Below are 23,189 nucleotides of genomic sequence, written 5' to 3' on the forward strand. Positions count from 1 at the left end.
GTTCAGAATAAAAATCGATACCAGTGGAGACTTGTGAATAAATTGCGATTATAATATCAATAATTCTCTGCAAAGCAAAAAAAATAAAAAATCAGAGGACAGCAGAAAAATGAAAAGATAGTGGGGGTGAAAGTAATCAGATTGTTAAGCATCAGCCTGCAAGAGCATAGGGCAGGGAAATCTGAGTTCCTTCTGTGTCATTTTTGTCCCTTCCTTCATCTTTAGTTGATATCTGACTGGATCAGGATGGTCCGTGGAATGGAGAATAAGGTAGAAGAGGACGATTCAGAGTAACACAACATGGGGCATGTGCAGAATGCCTTTCTTCTACTACTTGGGTTCTACACATGCTCATCCTATTAACCATTTCTGATTTGATCGATCGCCGCAGTTTGATCGATGACCGAGGAAGTCCTGTGCCGCTTTGGCCTGTGGGAGAGCTGCGGCCTCAGTGTGGAGCAGGGCATTCCAGGCAGGGGGTTGCCAACCCTGCTTGGATATGGATGTCTTTGCAGAGCATCCCTAGTCAAGCTTTACCAAAAGCACAATCCAAACTGCATCTACTCAGAAGTAAGTCCTATTCAGTTCTATGGGGCTTAGTCCCTTAGTAAGTGTGTTTAGAATTGCAGCTTTCAGGGGCATCTATCTTTACTCCCAAATGCTCCTATCTAACATCTCCACAACACTAGGCTCCTTTCTTCCTACAGTGTCCTTCTGGTGACTGGCCTGGCCTGGTGGCACTTAAACCCTTCTTGCCGAAAGCAAGTAGGCTAGATTAAATGTTTCCTACCCAGGCTCCATTTTTTAGCTAAGATTTCTAGCTTAATTACCAATCAGATTTTTTTTTAATTGTATGCTCCAAGCAACTGTGATTGATGCTTAATGTATCATGCTTAATGACATCACTCGGGCCCACCCTGTAACATCACTCAGGCCCGCCACTAAAATCTCAGGTTTTGGGATGTTTCTGACCTGGCAACCCTAAGATGGAGTGTTCATTATGAAGCTGGACGTGCAGCTATGGAGGCCGAGCCGGGTGGCGGAGGCCTGGGCCAAGCTGTATACATTGTGACAGGTGCCTCGTGGGGCTTGGGCTGGAGCCTGGCATGCCTGCTGGCCCTACGGCTGGCGCCCGGCTCGGCCCTGCTGCTGCTGGTGTGCTTGGCCAGTTCCCTGGGTGAGCTGCACGCTGCCTGCCCAGCACTGCATGTGCAGGGCTGCAGTGCATGCTCCAGGCTGGGTGGGTGCTTTGTGGTGGGGCTGGCCAGCTCCAGCAGCTTCTTCTCACCAACAACACTGGTGAGCACCCTCTCGTTTGAAAGAGGCGCCTCTGAGGCTGAGTGAGTGCAGAGTGCTTTCCCTCTTCACAGTTTGCCAATCTCCCCCCCCCCCGCAAGTTCCCATGCTCTGCTGTAAGTAACCCTCCGCGGGCCGCTTTCTACTTCCCCCGCCCCCGTGGAAGTTTTAGATTGGAAGCTCCTAGGGGCAGGGACCTCTCTTCTTGTACCCTGAAAAGCACTAGGCACAGTGATGCCATCATATAAGCAAATAAAATACCCCCCCGCGCATGGTTTAAGCAGGATGGGAGCTTGTTAAATAAATTCCAAGACAGTTTTGAGGTCGGCAGCAGGAATCACATTGAGGTTGTTACTGTAGGAATGCTAGTAGAGAGGAGTCCAATGTTTCCACTTTTAAACATGTCTGTTTCTAGTTCATGGGGGGAAATATCTAGCGCAGGGGTTCCCAAACCTTTTCCCCCAAGGACCACTTCAAAATTGCAGAGGGTCTTGGTGGGAGGGGACTATTAAGAGGAGGGGGTGTTAAAAAATGATCCGCTCTGGGTGTCAAATATGCTAGGTATGCCACTGCCTCAGCTCTGGCATTCTTAGCCATTGAGGTCACCTTGGCCTATAATGATCAAGATGGATCCAGGAGCAGCCCCAGACTATGTTCCTTTAGGGGGAGCATGACCCTATCCAAAGCAGGCAATTGACCAATTATTTGGACTTAGGAACCACCCAAGTGTAGTGGAGGGGCAGTCAGAAGGACTGGCATCTTCTTTTATATCTTTTAGATAGCATTAGCCCTTCTTCCATGCTGTAGAAGAAGGGTCACACAATATTATGTCTGACTCTATCAGCTAGCCCTAAGCATGTTCTTGAATCAGAGATGCTTATTTGGATATTATCCATTATAGCACTGCTGCTTATATAAATTGTATTTCTATGATGGTCTTTGTTTCACTTCTTTTTTGGTATAGGTTTTTATTTTTTAATGTAAGCCACCTTGGACATAACTCCATTGTGTACATTTAATTGACAAAGTTACTATGAACTTAGTTTCATTAACTTTTTCTGTGCTTTCAAAAGTCAAAGGAAAGAAGTTGGTACAACTTGCATTGCATGCTTAATTTAGATCTAATGAATATATCTGTATGTATATATTTCTGCCACACTGCATTCTTATCTGCTTTGCAGTGGCATAACTCATAAATGCTAAGCTTTAGCTAATAATTAGTTACTATAGGAACTTGCCTGTGATACACTTTGCAACTTGGTGGAATGCAAGCTATGTCACAGGAGTGATGAGCTTTAGCCTAAACCCAGATACTTCTTTATAATTTTCTCCTGCTCTTCCTTCCTTTTCTTCCCTGCCTCTGCTCAAAACAGTTTGCAGGGTCAGTCTTTTAAAGTATATGCTTCACTGAATACAATTATTAATAATTTCCCTTCAAGGAAAAAATGAAATTAAGTATTAAAGTACAGATCTAAACACTGTTAAGCCCAGAACTTCTTAGCCCAGAGTTTCAACTACATTCCATAGAATATAAATGACCTCCAACAGAAATATGAAATTGGCATTGAGATAAAACGAGTTATCCTGCACTTGCTTTATCAGCACTTTTTCTTCATTTGGGTGCTGAATACTGAGGTCTCCCCAGAAATATTGTTATACAAACCACCTGTTACTAGAATTATGGAACAACTTACAGGATACTGTTCTCTAAAGACAGTAGTCTAATAATAAACATACATAGTAATATTTGGCTTAATTTATTTATGATTTTACAACTGCCAAAGCAGTTAAAATGGTTTAACATGCACACGCAACTTGCTGGTGCATGCTGCTCAAAAGTTCCCACTTGCTGCTCCCTGCTGCTGGCCATGCCACACAAGGAGCTGCATACAACATGACTCGTGTAGTCTGAACCTGAGTTCATTGTTTGTTTTCCCCAAACACGAGTGGTATACCACAAACAAATCTTGGGTACTGCTCTTGGTTGGTTTGGAGAGACTGAATTCAGACAATACACACAAACGATGTAGTTTATTAACAAAGTGCATAGTTTGTGTTCAGGAGCATAGTCAGGGCAAAGCAGGAACTTTTGAACAGCATGCATGAGCACACTGTTCATTACTGTTAAAGAACAGTTGAATATTTATGGTTTAACATGTCATGTGAACCAAGCCACTCTTTTGCAAGTTTTCTACGTCCAACCATAATGTTTAACAGCAGTAACTGATTAATCTGGGTTATCATGTAGTGATTTCCCCCCATCCCATTCATTGTCATTGATCACTGCTGGCATGGGGAGAGAGAGGCACAACCTTATGATCTTTATACACAGTATGGGGCTGGGGCAGGGTGGTCGTGAGGTCAAGACTGTGTACCAGCCAAGCCAATATGATCGGTAGGATGGCAGCAAGGCAGTGTCTGACTTCACCAGAATGGGGCTTAGTTTTAAGCTGACATGTATAGGACTGCACTGTAAGTCTGGAGAGAATCCAGATCATCCTCATTTTGGATGGAAATGTTGGTGTCACGCTTTCAATAATTTCCCCATAGGAAATAGCTTAAATTCACTACTCTCTGATAGTGTTTTATGTTTTATGTGGTTGTAAGAACTGTTGAAACTATGCCAGAATTCCTGTAGGAGATTACAGAAATATTCTTGCTTTCCCTTCAAGTAACTTTAAATCCTTATGGTTATGCCAAATGAACTTGTACTTCTTTATTTGAAGATTTCTTCACTTCTACAATATTCCATGTTCTCACTCTGTTCCTTTTGTCTGCTAAACAATCACAAGACAGAAGAGGGGGAAAACCAAATCAATAATATCAAAGCATATTTTTTCTGTAATGAGGCAAGGGCAAATGGAAGAAAATAAGCGACTTATTGTTTTCACACTAGCAGGTATCACAGAATGCAAAACTGCTGCCCATGCTATACAGATAAGAGTTCTGTGAATGACATCACCTTCAGAAGAGACTCCAAGGGCAATTTTGAAAGACATAATTTTGTCTAAATTATAGCAACAGAGTTCCCACTAGAAAAATCTTTGAGATGACTCAGATGCATTCTAATGGGGCCATGCAACCTTTCTTAACTTGCTCTAAGTATGTGTTGATTTTCTGTAATAATAAGCAAGGCAATGCCTTGTTTTTTCCAGTCATGTTTTGAAATGTCTTCACTGTGTTTGTCAACATTTTAAATGATTTATTATACATATGTAAAATTCCATCAATGAACTAGTAAATACTTCGATAGTTCATCCCAGATTACTTGAGACTATAACCAAAACAAGGGAGGTAAGACATTAACTATAAGAAAAACAAAAAACAGAAGGCTGTCAAAGTGCTCCAAAACAGGTTTACTGTGGCTGTTAATGCAAAATGCATTGCAGGGTGGGGGGGATTATTTTTTTTATTTATTTAACAAATTTTATGTACCATTTGATTGTAGAGCACTTCTAAGTGGTTTATACTCCATATTCTTCAGGGGCAGTTCATTTTGTTGGGATACTGATGAAAAATACTATTGAATATGCAGCTACATTTGGCCAAGGAAGAAGCCTCAATGATGTTTTTCTGCAGTGTTTCCAACAAACAAGGATTGCCCCTGAGGAATGGGGGTGGATCCAAAATGTTTATTTCAGATGATAAGCAATTGTCATAAATGACGCTGACACGAGACAGGGCCTTTTCAGTGGCCGCCCCTAGGCTGTGGAACTCCCTTCCGAGTGAGGTGTGATCAGCTCCCTCCTTGCCGTCTTTCCGGTGACAAGTAAAGACTGTTTTATTTCAACGGGCATTTGGGATAGAGAACGACCAAGATTAAGTGTCATAGGTTTGGTGATTACATTATATGATTTTATTATTTTAAATTGTCTGCTGTTTTTAACCTATATTTTATGGTTTTAATTTTTCTCATAGTTTAATTCTTTTTTAATAATATACTATGTATGTTTTAATGGTGTTGTTTTTAGTTGTAAGCCGCTCTGAGTCCTATTGGAAAAAGGGCGGGGTAGAAATAAAGTTTATTATATTATATTATTATAAATAACCTCAGAACAATTTATGGGCTGTATAAAAATGAAACCATATGAGGCTATATGTATTGAGCTGTGTGGGTATGCACTGCAGTAATGGAATCAGGTTATATCATAACCTCATTAATGGTCCTGAAAAGGGAATTAAATAGTATGGAAACAAAATCTGTAGATGATACTTCATTTGTGATATTGCAGATACCAAGGAGAATGTAGACATATATTCTTATCTGGTGATTATATGCAGAACTATGACTGAATGAAGTTGAATGAAGTTTATTACGGTCACATGACCAGCATATCCAAGAGCATTTTACAATTAATATAAAAATATAAAATCTTAATTTACAAATTCCATCATTCAATATAAAAAAGACATCCCCCCTTTAATATTCAGCAACATCTCTTATAATCAATTAAACTTGACTTTAGGTCAAAGGGACCACTAAATGATTGTCTGTGATAAATGTTCTAGGGTTATCTTAATTCCTTTTTATTTTTGAAAAATTAGTAGTGAGTGTTAATTTTAGATCTTCTCTCTGATATAGCTGCTAGAGTAAATTTTGCTACTGCTAATGTTGTCTCGGCGTTATAATCTCCTAATAAATAATTCAATTGGGCGGATTCAGATTTTAGAGCATATGGTGCTAAGAGTGGCAAGATTAGTTGTAGTCTCTTTTGGTCGTAAAAAGAGCACCTTAAGAGCACATGGGCATTCAATTCCACCTCCCTTTTTCCACAGGGGCAGAGTCGTTCTGCATATGGTATTTTGTTGTATCGGCCCTCAAGTAGGGCAGAGGGAAGAATATTCAATCTAACTAAAGTAAAAGCTTTCCTATATTTAGCCGTACACAGGTTTGATAAATATGACATTGGTATAAAGAAGTTTACATTATGTCTATATCTTTTTGCTTATGCGATATGATGTTGATGATCAATATCTCTTAATCGTTGTTTTACATTTAAGCGGGCAGATTCTATTCCCATCTGCATAATAGATTGCATGGAGAAACCTAGGTATTGTAATTTATTTTGAATTAAAAAGTTCCAAGTTGATTTAAAATTATCATTAAGGATGAGTGGAGCTAATCCTTGTGGTTCTAGAGCCAGTTTTAACCAACAGTTAATTCTCAGTGTCCAAATAATTGACTCTATTGATTGTAGACCTGTTTCAAGTCGGATTATGCAATTTGGGACACAGGATGGTATTGCCATACTTATCCGTATGAAAGAGGTCATAACGGCTTCTTGGTCATTAAATTTATCCTCTGTTGTTACTTGCATGCCATAGGTTAGTTGAGGGATAATTTTCGCTTTGAACACTTTAATGGCAGGAGCAATCAGTTGTCCTCCATTAGAGTAATAGAAAGATATCAGCGATTTTGATGTTTTTCTTGCATTCAACAATATCGATTTTATATGATGGCGATGGCTACCTGAAGATTGGAAGGTAAAGCCTAAATATTTAAATGATTTAACCTGCTCTATTGGCTTACCATCTAGTAGCCACTGATGTTTCAATCTTTTTTTACTAAATACCATTACCTTAGTTTTTTGATAATTTATCTCTAAGACCTCAGTATGGCAGTATTGGGCTAATCCTCCTAATAACCTCTTTAATCCAACCGATGTTCTTGATAACAGAGCCAGATCATCTGCATATAAAAGGGCATTTCTAGGGGTATTGGCCAGCATTGGCGAATGGATAGCATATAACATCATTAATGTATAGGTTAAATAACAAGGGCGATAAAATACATCCTTGTCTCACCCCTTTAGTAGTTAATATGGGGTTAGTTAGATGTCCTTGAGTGTTACATCTAACTTGGAGCGTTGTATTTCTATATAGGCCTTGCATCAATGATATTAAACGTCTATCCAATCCTAGGTTGTATAACTTAGACCACAGCCGAGCTCTAGATATCGAGTCAAATGCAGCTTTCAGATCTATATATGCTACATAAAGAACACCTCCCTTCCTCTGTGCATATTTAGAAATAATATAGAACTATGACTGATTTTCCTACATTTTTATTATTCTTTCACAATATTCCCCTCAATATGTTCTTCCATCAGAGGATCAACAGCTGTCTTGTGAACTGTCTGCTGGACGTATATGAATGTCCAAAATGTAGACTGTCAACCCTTCTAAATCAATGTTTGCAACCTTGCACATATCAAATGTCTAAAATTACTGATTTACACTAGTGAACTTTGATAACAATTGGTCTCTCAATGTTGCATTCACTAGTCTGCCCATGTGTTTGCTGACATTCACCAGGTGTTAAAGAACAATCATTCCATGGTCGGACGCAGATCATCAGATGATGAGGGCAACTCAGGAGATGGCTATCCCAGTAATGTCCTGCTTATCCGAGAACAATAGTTAGCAGTGGCTATAACTGGGGGCAGATTGATGGTATAGATCAGGGATGACTAACCTGTTTTGATCCAAGGACCACATTTACTCTTGGTCAGTCCTCCAGGGCCACATTTCAGTAGTGCGAGTGGCTAAAAGTGAATGTTGCCACTCTACACTCTCACAAGCACACTCTCACATACACTCATACAAAGGCATTTAACTCTCCTCCTCAGCTGGTCAGTTGAGTCCTTGGGGGGCAGAAAAAATTGCTTGGGATGGATCAGGTTCCCAAACCAGAGGTTCACCACCCTTGGTGTAGATCAGTAGTCAGTTCTGTTTACATTTCTTTGTCTGATTGTATTAACTTATGTTAGGGATAAATTGAAACCCCCAGTGCTTGTAAAACTATAGTTCACTTGTCCTACCTAAACCAGCTTGGGCTTCATGGGAAATAGAACCAAAGTGGCCTTTATTTGACTTTTGATATAAAATGTCGGTTTATTTCCTGGTGACCTGACCCTTACCTACATTCCAGTGGCTCGCATAATAAAAGCCGGTTTAAGCTGGAAACTTCCCTACTATGCATTTCTGTATCACATTTATGCTTATGGCCTTGCTTATTGTTACAAATGCTCCTTGCATAGAAATGTCAAATGCTTTCCAATGTCCCACAAACCTTGACTTGCAATACTCCTTTGATATGTAAGCAAAGTAATATCATGTCTGTCTCCAGTTTAGGGGGCGCCCGGTTGCAGCTGGGCCTCCCCTCAATAGTTGCCTTTGTCTGTTGTTGCATAGTGCTTATCTCAAGGACATGCGAAGTATGCAGACATAGAGTCTGAGAGGTAGTCTTGATGTTTCCTCTTTTGTCCTTCTCCCTGTACCCCCTTACCTCCTTACATATGCCCCAAAGCTATAACAGTTAGAAATTGCTTCTTTTGTTTTTTATGACGTGAACCCGATATTGTAAACTTCGGGGTAAGCCTATATAAACCCTTGGACACCAATAAACGAGGTTCCCATGCTGGCCTGCTTCGGCTTGTAAGTATTGGGTCCCCTTTGCAAGGTTTTTGTCTCGTGTTACTTGATCTCTGATAGTGGGTTCATTTGCACTCAACTCCGCACTCTTCCCGGGTGTAATAAGCGAGTTGGGGTTGACAGGGCGACTTGCGTGTTGGGTTTGGACCTAACACTTATTACATATTGTGTATGCTGTAATGTAAAGCAATTAATTAAACCCCACAGTCAGCTTTACTTCTTGCATTATTGTGCCTGCTTTGTAAAGGTTAGAGCTTTTTATTGTTGTTATTGAGATGAACAATCATATCCAGAGCAGCTTGAAAACTTTTCAGGAGCTAAGAACAGAGATGAGGTGACACTTTTTGTGACACTTTTCATGTCACAAAATTCCCAGAAATGCCTCACAACTTAAAATGCTCCAATTTGTGTGGTATTTACAGTTGAGAGAGGGGGAGTGATTATCATTTGTATTGACACCATTACAGTTTATTAAGGTTAAATAACAGTGTTTTAGGAACCTTTGGGAGATATTCTTGACCTTGAAATTTCTACAGATGGTTGACTACAGAGTTCTATTACATTCTTTGGGAGGAATCACCAAACCCTTGAGCCTCTCCGTCCCAGTAATCAAAATTAGCCAATCACATAACAATAGCAACCTCAAGGACTGCATCCTACCATGTGAGCCTATCCATGTCCTGAGGTCATTGGCTTCCTCACCTACTGAAGCTAGGCCATGCTGACTAGGGTACAATCTATTTTATCATGGAATTTCTTGTCTAGCACCTGCTCTCCTGTGATTTTAGTGCCAAGGAAAAAATATTTCATTAGTCCATGCATTTTATTTATTACATTGATTCTTCACTTTTTTCATAAAGAAGTCTCATTGTGAATAACAAGTTTTAAAAATGCATATAAACAATGTAACCATACAGTACTACAAGTCTTCAGTAAAGTTTAGTGTACTCTTGTTTTACCATTGCTGCTTTTTAGATTTGTTGCCTCTGCTATTCTTTGTGTTTTAGTTTTGTTGTTACTTGTTTTCATCCTTTTTGTTATTATTTATTATGTTTGAGTTTGTTTTTATTCTGTAAGCCATAAAAACACTTTTAAGAGGTAAGATGCAAATAATTTAAAAAATTAAATAAACAAATAACTTGTCTCTTATATTTGGATAGTTTTTGGTTAGTAAGGTATAGAACTAGTTTCTCCAATATCATGAGAATCTTGGTCTCTCAATTACTGAAGTCATTCTAAGTGACTGTCTTAGAGCAAAAGCAGATGTGATGTGTTGTGGTCCCTTCACTTGCCTCACACCTGCTATCATAAAAAGGAGCAAAACCACAAAAGAGATGCTATGTCTAGTTTGGATTTCTAATCCTAGGCAATTAGCCACAGCAAGTTCAGCTGCTTTTCCATTCTGGAGAACATAGTATTTTTTGTTTGATTTTCTTTTCATAAGATGGTAGAAACTTTGTTCAGTCTTTCTGGCAAGTGGGCTGACAGCTATGGTATTAATAGACAAGATGCTCATCAGAATGGCTAATCTAATTGGTAGATAATAATAGTTGATGATGATGATTCTTCAACTGATACAGTGTCATTAATGTATGTGGTGAATTATGAAATAAAAGATTTAAAAAGACAGGCCCCTGCCCCAAGGAGCCTACAGTGTAACTTTTGGAATTTAAACAGGAGAAAAAGGAAAGGCAAAAGTAACAGGGAAATAATATGTGCAAATGCACTTACACATATTTTAGGTTTCGTTATATTCTTTTATTTTAGAGATAATAGTGCTTTCTTTACACTGCAGATTTTACCATTTAAATCAAGACAGGCTTCGTACATACGAAATCAGAATAAATACTCATTTGTTCCTGCTGTCTGCATCAAAGATTAGGCAAAAATTAGCTCAGTGAAAATCACTTTATGGGAAAGCAAGGAGGCAAAGGCATTAATCTAGGGAGCAGTGGGAGAGAGAATCTGCATCCCCATGGTGGCCCAGAGATGCGTGGAAAGGTTTCAGCCTCTCCAAATATTCCAGCACCAGGACTGGGATACACACCACTCTCCCCGCCCCCCACTCATCAGATTTATCACATGGTGAGCAAGAGGTGGGAGTGATCTACATCCAATGTGTGGCTGTGCACACGTTCTGTTGCAGGCACTGACCTCCACAAAGGCTAAACTAACTCTGATGTTTTTCAATAGTCATCTTTAGACTGAGCCCTATATAAGAGCAACAATTCTATCCCAACTGCAAGCTGCACCTTCACTGAAAGGTGCTTTTTTAGTTAAAGGGTCCCAGCCCACTCCAGCATTCTTTTACTCCAATGGAGACAGGTTCTACTGGTTGTACTGGGGCTTCAGCAATGGAGTCCTCTGACTCAGAGGACAGAAATGCAACATCCTCAGGCCAGAGGGGCATTTGATTCTGGCCCTGTGTGCAATTCTCCTTCTGATTCTGAGTCCTTAACTGCATCCCATGAAGAAGGGGAATCTGCCCTCAGGATCATGACATGTGTGTATGTGATGTTTACCATGGTGTATGATTTGTGTGTGCTCTGGTATGCATATGTGGTGTATATGTGATGTATGTATGTTCTAGTATGTACGTGGTGTGTGTGCATAAGCATGCCAGCTGTGGGGTGGCTACACCTACTTTTTGGCCATGTCTGCTGTTGGCATGTAAGCTCTGGAAAGTGTTGATGCATTCCTCAGGCCTGAAAAGATTAGCCACTCCTGCGATAAAATTTCCAAATTATATTTATAGAGCACTTATTTTGTGTACACACTTCTGGAACCTGATTCATTTTCAGATATAAACCAATTGTTACATGTACAATGTAATCCTTCCTAGAATTGTTCTTCTAGGCTTAACACTGACACCTTTATAATTTGTTTTTCAGAATGCCCACTGGTGGCAAGACTAAATTTCACACTGATCTATTTTAACTAAATTGAATAGGCATCAGTCTACAGCATTAGGATAGTTACTATTGATTTAAAGTGCCTTGGTGATACCTAACAGAATTAAATTTAAAACCACCTCTATTTATGTAGCTAAAAGATAAGAGTAACATATTTTTATATGTGAAAAGATTCAGATTTCTCTGGCATGAATAAAATATCATTAAAACTAATGAACCATTGGCTACATTTGAACAGCCAACTAACAAGCCATTTTCTTTCAGGAGTCTTAGCAGACTTAATTAAATCAGTTTCTTTCTTTCGTTCTTTCTTTCGTTCTGTGTGCCTGTTGCAAGTGGGCTAGAATTCTTTCTAAGCATTAGAGATAATCTGTTTCCTTTTACTAGAGACTGACATCTATTTGGAGGCCTTTTCTCAAAAGGGATTGCTGATGTTCCTTTTAATCAAATTAAAAGTGTAGAAATACACAGGTATTGCCTGTGTTCCTTAACACAAAATTCATTCTGTTGGTTCAGGGCTTGACTACACATGATGCTAAATGTGTCACTATGCCAATCACATCTGGTTTTTTTGATTATTTAATATTAAGAGCAGGCTACCCCAATTTAATCAGGGCTACATAGTACATGGATTTGGGATGTTTTATCCTTTCCTCCCAATCTGCCATCCATGCAAAAATCCCACCTCTACGCTGCAGTTAATTATAGCAAAATTAGCACCAAATCAATATGGTTAGTATCTGACTAAATCACACTCAGAGTAGACCCACTGAAATTAGTGAAGTTAGACATAACTAACACAAGTCCATTAATTTCAATGAGTCTACTCTGAGTGTGACTTAGACATATGCTACTGTATGGCATCTGTCATGAACCTGTAATGGTCATGAGTTATTAAAAATCTGCTGACCACACTTTGGCTCCAGTAAGGGACTCTGGGAGATGGTTACAGTCAGAAAAGACAAGCCTTGCCAATTTGTAAAGTTAAGTTTCATTTTTCCAGCTGAAGACGGTTAGAAGAAGCCTTAACAAGCTGCACCTGTTTATCTTTGCTGATTAGCAAGTGCCTGGCACCCAAGGTCATCCTTGGCCTATGCAGTTGGAAAACACCGTTGGGAGGGGGGCCTGAAGGCGTGAAAATGTGAGAAACATCGAGAAGAAAGTTACATCAGTCAATTCCTGATTGGTCAATTAATCTTGGACCGTTAGGATCCTTTTCCCTTAAGTATAGGGCTAGGGACCCATAGCCTTTGTTCTCTGTTCTCTGCCTATGCTGACTGGCACCAGAGTTCCAAACCTTTTCTGCCTTATGGTTCCTGGGGTTGCTTATGGGAAGGCAACCTATGTCTGGTTCCATTGCTTTATGTTGAACATCCATCTCTCTTAGGAGAGGTGCCACGCAACCAACTACCTCGTATGTAAGTAGTTAGGTGAGCTAGTTTATTATTTTCTTGTTGTGTGTATGAATTCTCTTGTAAGAACCTAAACCCCTGTTGGGTGAATGGTCTTAAAGGATTACTTGCTGCTATATGATATGTGCACTTATATATTTTAATAAAGCTACTTCTATTTAACCTGGTGTGTTCATTTGAGAGAAGGGGTGGTTCTAAATCCAGCGTTTTGACCCAATCTCAGTCACTCACTACCAAAGAGGGTTAAGAAGTTAAAAGCTTGGATTTTAAGTGTTAAACCAGAGGTGCCTGGCAAGGAGTGTAACTGTGACTCTTGCCTTTTAGGACCTTGGTTTTATATACCTTCTGGGCTCAGAGATCCCCTGGCTCTGAGTGGACCAGTATACAGGGGTGGTGGCAGCCTACCTTCTACCTTGCAGGGCTGTTGTGAGCGTACACAGCCTTGGCAAGGGTGAAGTAATAGCTTTTCGGTTCCAGTCTCATTTCCCTAAGGGTGGGGGTCTGAGCCTGATGCATGTTCCCGGGACCCTGAGGGTCGGGCGGGCATGACATGGTGGCAGCGGTGGGATCGAAGCCATTCCTGCTCTTAAGTGAACACGCTGTGTGAGATAAGTGCATTGCAGCAAGTTGTAAATTTTAAAGAGACTTCTGACACAATTGTTTGTTACTTTGGGTAGTAAGGTTAGTGCAGAATGTCGCAAAAGATAAAAACCAGATCTCAAAAGAATGGAGCCGAGGATGTGCTCCTGGCAGACACTGCGTTGCCTAGTCAGCTTGCTCAGCTGGAAGAAGGCGCTGCTGCTCTGTCGTTTATACCTCAGCCTTCTGTGGATGACAAGGAGTTCGTGTCTAAGCAAACTGAGGATAGCGAAGATGAGGAGGAATCAGATTTGGATGAGGAAGAGCTGCCTAGGAGCATGCAGCGCTACCTGGCTAAGCAAATGAAGCTGTTGTCCCTGCAGTTCAAGGCTATGGAGGAAGATCGCCGGAGTAGGGAAAGTTTTGCTCGTGAGATGCAACAACTGCGAGGAGGAAGACCAGACCTCCATAAAAAATCCTTTCCGACCTTTCGTGAGACAGATGACATCTTTACCTTCTTCCAAGTTTTTGCTCACTCTTGTAGAGATCAAGGTGTGCCTAAAAAGTACTGGATGAGTGCTTTACGCATTAATGCTGAAGGCGAGTTGAGAGAACTGTTGAACTCTGTCACTGGAGTATGCAGATGATTTTGACTACTTTTATGCTTTAGCCAAGTCTCACTTTGCGTTAACAGCAGAGGATTGTTTTCGGCACTTAGAAGCAGACCAGAAGAAGTCTCGGGAAAGCTTCTCAGCCTTTGCTGCACGGATGGGCAGAAATGTGGAACGTTGGGCTGACACAGCCGAGGCTGTAACCCGAGAGGAGGTTTTAGATCTGTTTGCTAAAGAACTGTTTTACAGACGCCTCCCTCGAGATTTGATGGCTCTGGTCAGAGACCAGCAGCCCCGTTCTTTGACTGAAGCAGGCATGCTAGCAGATCGTATGTTTAAAAACAGAGCTGGAGAAAAGTATACTTTGTTTCGGAGACCGGAGTACGTTCCTGTGAAACCGCCGGGGCGAGAGACTGCAGGTATGCAGAAACCAGGGCAACCGGCGAAGGAAGAGAAAGGGGGGCCTGCTGGCTACTTCAAAGTGCCTTCCGCCCGGCCCGAGGCTGCATTGCAAGAGAAGCCCCGTGGAGAAATAATTTGTTTTAAATGTGGGCAAATTGGTCATAAGGCTAATTCCTGTTCTAAAACCTTGTCTAAGCCCAATCCTGCTGGAAGGAAGAACCCAAAGGTTGCTCCAGTTGCACGCGTGAGAGACTTAACGTCCCCTGAAGCGGAACCTCCTGAACTTTCTTCATGGTCGTCAGCCGAGGAGAATGAAGGAGCAGAATCGGATTTTGTATTTTCTGCCCCAAATTCACAAGACCGTCCTGAGACCCCTCGTGGACCAGTTGTTAAAGCCCTGTCGGTGAGTGTTGTACAAAATATATCCGGGGGCAAAGAGGGAGAAGAAAAGGATGGTTTGCTGCTAGGGAGGGATTGTCCAGAACCTCTTTCATCGGAATGCAAGGAATGGGTTCAAACGCAGTTTTCAGAACCCATATATGTTAACTGTATTCAGGCCATGGGACGGGTGGATTCGGGCGCAGAGCTCTCCAGTGTTGCTGAACACTTGGTGAAGCCAGAGCAATATGTCCCTGACTTACAAGTGACTGTCACGGCGTATGGACAACAGACAGTGCAAGTGCCCGTAGCTGAAGTGGTGCTTTCATACAGAGGCTGGACTGGACACCATAGAGTTCTAGTTCATTCAACCACTAGTTTGTGGGACGTTTTAATAGGAACAGACCTGCTTTTTCTGCACCATAAAGAGACTGAACGTAGGGCGGAGAGGGATGCCCTTGCTAGGTCTCAAGTTTTGTTAGACACCTTGAAATGTAGTGGGAGAGAAGCCAAGGCTTCAAAGGAACGGGCCGTGCGCTTGTCTGAACCACAGGAAAAAAAGTTTGCCTTTGCAGCCCAGAGAGGGGGGCTGATGGAATGCAAAGTGCCGCCTGTTGGCTCTCAAAGAACTAAGACAGCTCTAATAAAGAAGGGAAGCCTCCACAGTTGTAAAAGCAAAAAGGAAGCCAATTCGGCCGTTTTGTTACAAGCGGAGAAATCTGATTCTCTTAATGGACATTTAATTGTGGCTTGTGCTAAAGTGTGTGACTTTGCAGAGGGGAGAGCTGAGAGCCTGCCCGAACAACAGGAAAAAAACTCCTTGCAACCCAGTGTGGGGGAGACAGAGGAATGTAAATTACCGGCAGCCAGCTCTCAAGCCTTTAGGGCAGCTTTATTGAAGGATGAGAGTTTGCAAAACTGCAGGGAAGAAGCCGGGAGAAGCCCTCCTGCCTTATCAGAGACTGTGAAAGTGAGATTTTATTGGGACAAAGGCTTGCTTTATCGAGAACATGTTCCTGGGGGGAATTTCACGGACTGGCAACCAGTCAGACAATTAGTCGTGCCAAAATCTTTTCGCCTGGATGTATTGCAGCTGGCCCATGATGCTGTGACTGCGGGGCACCTAGGTGTGGAACGGACTTTGTTTTTTGTTACCCAACAATTTTATTGGCCCTTAGTGGCTAAGACTGTTAAAGAATATGTAAAGTCCTGTGATATTTGTCAACAGCTTGGGGATGCGCGTGATCACCCCAAGGCACCCTTACAAGTGTCCCCGATTTCTAGGAAATACCTGGTTTTGACTTGCACTCCTGCTGTGGAGGTTGCTGAAGATGCTTTATCTCGGTTACCTGTTCCAGTTGACTGACATTTGATTCATGCTCATTCCACGGACTGATTTCCCGGCTCTGATGACCTCTGGACTGTTTTTAGACCTTGTTTTACTCTTTTACGCTTTTAATATGTTTTATGGACTTTTATAAGATTTCATGGCTTATGACCTTTTTTGAACCCGGACCAGCTTTTGGATCACCCCATTTTTTATTCTATCTCTTTATTTTTTAATAAAGTCTTCTTTTCTTGGGTGTTTTAGGGGTCCCTTAATTTTTTTTTTCCTTTTGTTGTTATTTTGTAATTTAGTATATATTAAGAAGGCATAAGTCAAGAAGTAGCTCACTTGCTTAAAAAATGTATTAACTTGTTCTTTTTTTTCTCTCTCTCTTTCTTTTTTTTTAAATATATGTTGTACATAGTGTAATGTTGGTGGAATTTTTTTTTTATTTTTTTTGTTTTGTTTTGTTTGTTGTTCCCTTATCCCTGGTTGCTGTGGCGATGACGCAGAACTATCCAGAGTTCTGACATCATCTTCCCAAAAAGGGGCGTGTCATGAACCTGTAATGGTCATGAGTTATTAAAAATCTGCTGACCACACTTTGGCTCCAGCAAGGGACTCTGGGAGATGGTTACAGTCAGAAAAGACAAGCCTTGCCAATTTGTAAAGTTAAGTTTCATTTTTCCAGCTGAAGACGGTTAGAAGAAGCCTTAACAAGCTGCACCTGTTTATCTTTGCTGATTAGCAAGTGCCTGGCACCCAAGGTCATCCTTGGCCTATGCAGTTGGAAAACACCGTTGGGAGGGGGGCCTGAAGGCGTGAAAATGTGAGAAACATCGAGAAGAAAGTTACATCAGTCAATTCCTGATTGGTCAATTAATCTTGGACCGTTAGGATCCTTTTCCCTTAAGTATAGGGCTAGGGACCCATAGCCTTTGTTCTCTGTTCTCTGCCTATGCTGACTGGCACCAGAGTTCCAAACCTTTTCTGCCTTATGGTTCCTGGGGTTGCTTATGGGAAGGCAACCTATGTCTGGTTCCATTGCTTTATGTTGAACATCCATCTCTCTTAGGAGAGGTGCCACGCAACCAACTACCTCGTATGTAAGTAGTTAGGTGAGCTAGTTTATTATTTTCTTGTTGTGTGTATGAATTCTCTTGTAAGAACCTAAACCCCTGTTGGGTGAATGGTCTTAAAGGATTACTTGCTGCTATATGATATGTGCACTTATATATTTTAATAACGCTACTTCTATTTAACCTGGTGTGTTCATTTGAGAGAAGGGGTGGTTCTAAATCCAGCGTTTTGACCCAATCTCAGTCACTCACTACCAAAGAGGGTTAAGAAGTTAAAAGCTTGGATTTTAAGTGTTAAACCAGAGGTGCCTGGCAAGGAGTGTAACTGTGACTCTTGCCTTTTAGGACCTTGGTTTTATATACCTTCTGGGCTCAGAGATCCCCTGGCTCTGAGTGGACCAGTATACAGGGGTGGTGGCAGCCTACCTTCTACCTTGCAGGGCTGTTGTGAGCGTACACAGCCTTGGCAAGGGTGAAGTAATAGCTTTTCGGTTCCAGTCTCATTTCCCTAAGGGTGGGGGTCTGAGCCTGATGCATGTTCCCGGGACCCTGAGGGTCGGGCGGGCATGACAGCATCAACTTTTATAGATTAGAATCTGCTTCATCATATGAACATATAAAGTGTTCTTCCTTAGTTAACAAGTATAGATCCACATAGGTTTAGGGGGAAATTGTCAACAGTGGGGACAAATGACAATGGAATGCAAAAAAGGAGAATCTGTGATAATTCAATGAAAGTTTAAATGTATGCAAAATAGCCCTTCAGAAATTCTCAACAGCTGTAATTGGTGATAAAATAATTCTAGCATTGGCAAAGTAATCAGCATCACTAATGGGACAGGAAGCCATTGTCTCAATTCATGCTCAAACAGATAGAATCAAATTTATTTAATACTTTTATGCTGGACTTTGACTTTGCAATTTCTTTACTGAATGAATGGCAACTTTCAGAACACAAGCGGAGTAACCTGTGTGATTTATGTCTAATTTGTATCCTTTTATTCTGATCCTGTTAGTCCTTTGTAGAATGGAGAAAGGCCTTGCTGGCAGACCCAGGCCCTGGCATTACAACTTCAAAAAGTCAGTCTTGATGTGGTCACACATACTTTTCTGTTTAACATGCCAGTGCATATGTGCACTTGTGTGAAATTGATAAGTAAAAAGTACCACCACTTCCAAGAGTAGTATGACTATTTGCATTATGTGAATTAGACTGAAGAAGAAAAATTATGTATATTGCCTGCTGCAGTATTAAGTCACATTAACAACAAGGAGGTGATGGGTTATGTACTACAGACAGAGCCTGTGCATCAGCAATCATCTTTTTTAAAAATTGTATTTTTCTTTAAAAAAATCATTTGAGGATTCTGTTCCCAATATTTACTACGCACTGCATAGTAAAATCTGCTTGATTTTCATAAGTGCAGAATCTGAGGGGCCATTTACAAATGTGTAATTACACAACTTATTTCCATGTCTTAAAAGCTGCAATTTTGTGCATAGACAGAATATTTGCATGCAAAACCAAACAATTTTTTGTAATGGAGCATTTTTGTATGCAACACATTTCACCAATGCAATCATGGTAAACATCTATGCAAATTAGGGTTGTGTTTATGCATGATTCTGAATGTCTTTCTTTTGAAAATCAGGTTTCGTATACATAGTTATATATAATAAAATCAAATTTCCGCCAGCATTTTCCATACAAATCACAAATTTTGGACTTGAGGGTTTTTGGCAGTCAACAGGTATATGATCCAGTATCAAAGTTGTATCACAAAGAGCAATCATAAATAGTAAGAGGCATATAATTATAAAAAAAATCAGTCATGGAATCCTATGTATGCTTATTCAGAAGTAAATGCCATTGAGTTCAGTGCTGCAATCCTTTGTACACTTACTTTGGAGTAAGTCTGTGGAACTCAGTAGGACTTCTGAGCAGCATGGTAAACAATATTTATCCTCATGAGGGGTTAGTATGGTTGAGTGGTGGCACAGAGCCAGCCTCCCAACAATAGCATCATTGTCACTTACATTATGGTGTGGGGTCAGGGTGCCAGCAAGGTCAGGAATATGCAGGTATATCAGCAGGAGCACTGGACTGGTTCTGCCAGTGTGCCTAAATAGCCTTGACCTTACTGCCACCCTGCCCTATCCCTGAACAGTCCAGGTAAAAAGCAGCCGTATCAGTACTGAGTGTGTGACTCCATGGCACTCCATTACACTGGTCACTCCTGTTTATTCCTCTAACAACATGACTACTTTAAAAGTCATGTTGTCTTCTAACAATTAAAGGCGCAATAAACTAAAGAATACAGTGAGTTCCTAAAGCAGTATCTCCTTGTTATTTTCCAGGCTCAAATTAGATGCTGCCTTTCAAAAGAAAATGTATCATATTTGTATTCTAGAAAAAGGCAAGTAGATAATTTGCTCTTATGATAGTAATTGTCACACTGCACATCAGGGGCATTCCCTCTAAGCTTGGAAAAATTGGCTAAATTTGGGAGGACACCTACAGAGGGCAGAAGTTACTACTGCTTCCTTCCACCATCCACATGGCCCAATTTTAGCCCTTTATATCTGGAGAGGCAACTCGAAAAACCCTTTAAAGGGTCAGTGACCCTTTAAAGTTAGGAGAAAGAATGGGTACCCACAGCTTTCCCAGCAGAACAATGAAGCTAAGGATCATTCAGCTGGCTCTTTCAGTTGTACAATGATGGGATAGGAAGCTGGAGTAGAGTTACAGCAGATGGTGTTAACAGGGAAGAATGGAGGGAAAGAGGAAGAGGAGGCTGGCTAAGTGGAGGAGTGAATGAGTTGAGAATAGGGTTGCCAGGTCTCTGTTTTTTGCACAGAGACTCCATTTTAGGGGGTCCTCTTTGGGTCTCTGGGTGGACCACCTTAATCTCTGGACTCTTAGCTTTCATTTAAAAAACAAGTTAAGTTTGTAGGTGGTCTGGTTCAAAAGATGTAAATGAAAATGTCAGCTACCCCCCTGCAACTTCTGTTAGTACCAGCTCCTCTAATCCCCGCCCTTTCAGGTTTTTAGCCAATAAGTGAAGTCAAGGTGGTGATTGACAAGATTTGTTGACCCTAGTCAAACCCTTTTTCAAGTTCTGAGAACAGTTTCCTTTTCCTGCTTGTCTCACATCAGGAATTCAGTAGACATATAGCTTTCAGCAGCACAAAGAGTACTTTCTCTGTACAGGATTGGGCCTTGCTTCTGGGTAAACATGCACAGGATTACACCACAACAGAAGATTACAGCAGGATCTTGGTAAGCATACACAGTAAACAATTTTATATAATTATAATACAACTGTACATGCAGGGTTTTTGTAAATATGTGCAAAAATGGCATATCGTACGTTTTATCCTTCAAATAATTTTTGAACAGAAATTTTAAAAAGTGTACATGCTGCAGTGTTATACTTTTCTAATTAAGGAGTCAAACAGGTTTAAATTTTACCGGACTATTGAAGGCAATTTATTTGTCTTATTCATAACCTATTTTGAAAATCTTCCCAATATAAAGCTTTTCTGGGAGTAAATCTGCAATGCTAATTCCACATACCTGGGAGTTAACCCCATTGAATTCAGTAGAACTTACTTTTGAGTAGACATGGCTAGGATTGTGCTGAAAATCAATGGGAATTTTCAGTGAACATAGAGAAGGATTGTGTTGTAAGTCTTTCTCTCCTCCTCCAATCCTTTTTTTAAGCAGCTAGGCAGAGCTTACTTAGGTGTCACTGCTTTTATTTGGCAGGAAACTAATGCCTATTTTTTTAAAAAAAAATGTTCTGCAATGGCTAACTGGTTTTGACAATAAACTATTATGTGGGGTGTATGTATTTTTACATCTCCAGTGTGTGTATATGGAATCTATCCAACAACCCTGTGAGGTAGGGTTGGAAACCAAGACAGCTCACAATGAGAAATAAAACCATTTAAAATTCAGTAACCATAAAACAAGTATTAAACAGTTCATTAAGGTGGCATGATTCTGAATTTTTTTATTATTATTATTATTACTCTTTATTTTTACCCCACCCTTTTTCCAAAACTGGAACTCAGGGCAGCTTACAAATAAAAACTACACATAGGTAAAAACATACAAAAATATACAATTAAAATAGAATTAAACTATTCGTAACATTAAAACCATGAAACATACACTTAAAATACTAAGACAATTTAAGACATTAAGAATAGGACCATAGAACAATACAACAGACCTTATGAGGTCCTATCTTAAACATCTTCTAGTCCAAAAGCCTGTCAGAATAAAAAAGTCTTTGCCTGCCGACGGAAGGATAGCAAGGAAGGGGCCATTTGTGCTTCCCTAGGAAGAGAGTTCCAGAACCTGGGAGCAGCCACCGAGAAGGCCCTATCTCGCGTCCCCACCAATCGTGCTTGCGAAGGTGTTGGGACTGAGAGAAGGGCCTCTCCTGAGGATCTCAACGCCTGGGCAGGCTCATATGGGGAGATACGGTCTGACAAATAGCCTGGACCTAGGCCGTATAGAGCTTTATAGGTCAAAACCAGCACTTTGAATTGTGACCGGAAACAAACTGGCAGCCAGTGGAGCTGTCGCAACAAGGGAGTTGTATGGTCCCTGTAACCAGCTCCAGTTAGCACTCTGGCTGCAGCTCTTTGTACCAGTTTAAGTTTCCGAACAGTCTTCAAAGGCAGCCCCACGTAGAGCACGTTACAGTAATCTAAACGGGATGTAACTAAGGCATGCATCGCTGTAGTCAAATCAGGTGTCTCCGGGAATGGGCGCAGCTGGCGCACCAGTCTTAGCTGGACAAAAGCACTCCTGGCCACTGCAGAGACCTGGGCCTCCATGTTCAAAGCTGAGTCCAGGAGCACACCCAAACTGCGAACCTGTGTCTTCAGAGGGAGTGTAACCCCATACAGCACAGGCTGAATCCCTATTCCCTGATTTGCCTTTCAACTAACCAGGAGCACCTCTGTCTTGTCTGGATTTAATTTCAATTTGTTCACCCTCATCCAGTCCATCACTGATGCCAGGCACCAGTTCAGGACCAGGACAGCTTCCTTGGCTTTAGGTGGAAAGGAAAATGCTGAGAGATGGTGAGTAGCCCATGGTCACCCAGTAAACTTTGTAGGTTATTTCCATTTTAAAATTGAATTAAAATGATTTATATGGAGGCAAAATTTATGAAGTAATGCAGATTCACATAATACATTTAAAGCACATCCAACTCACATTTAAAGTGCATTACTTCCCCCAAAGAATCCTGGGAAACGTAGTTTCCATCTCACAGTTATAGTTCCCACTACCCTTAACAAACTACAGTTCTCATGATTCTGTGGTGAGATTCATGTGCTTCAAATGTATATTGAATGTGCTTTAAATGCATAGTGTGGATCTGCCCTAGTATCCTGTGCATTCATTAGTGAATTAAAAAGAACAATTTTAAAAGGGAAGGGCTGTAGTTCAGTGGTAGTGCACGTGCTTTGCATACAAAGGTCCAAAATTCAATCTCTGGAAGAGACTATTGCCTGGAATTCTGGAGAGCCAATGCTAGTCCATGTCATCAGTACTGAGCTAGATGGTACCAACTGGCCTGTATTGGTATAAGGCAGATTGTAGAGACCCAAGGGCCACAGTGACTCCAACATTTATGTATTTTATTTACAACATTTATATACTGCTTTATTGTAAAAAACAACAACCCTCAAAACAGTTTATAGAAGGAATTAAAGCAAAAACATTGGCAAAAACAGTT

At 40.9% G+C, this 23,189-nt stretch overlaps 1 protein-coding gene across 1 annotated transcript in view; it reads left to right on the top strand.

Annotated features, from left to right (window-relative positions):
• The window catches only part of KCND2 (potassium voltage-gated channel subfamily D member 2), a 531,244-nt gene that overhangs the window by 115,426 nt on the left and 392,629 nt on the right, over positions 1–23,189 (top strand). The gene's annotated exons all lie outside the window — the stretch shown is intronic.

Source organism: Rhineura floridana, chromosome 8 (assembly GCF_030035675.1).
Source record: "Rhineura floridana isolate rRhiFlo1 chromosome 8, rRhiFlo1.hap2, whole genome shotgun sequence".
NCBI lineage: Eukaryota > Metazoa > Chordata > Lepidosauria > Squamata > Rhineuridae > Rhineura > Rhineura floridana.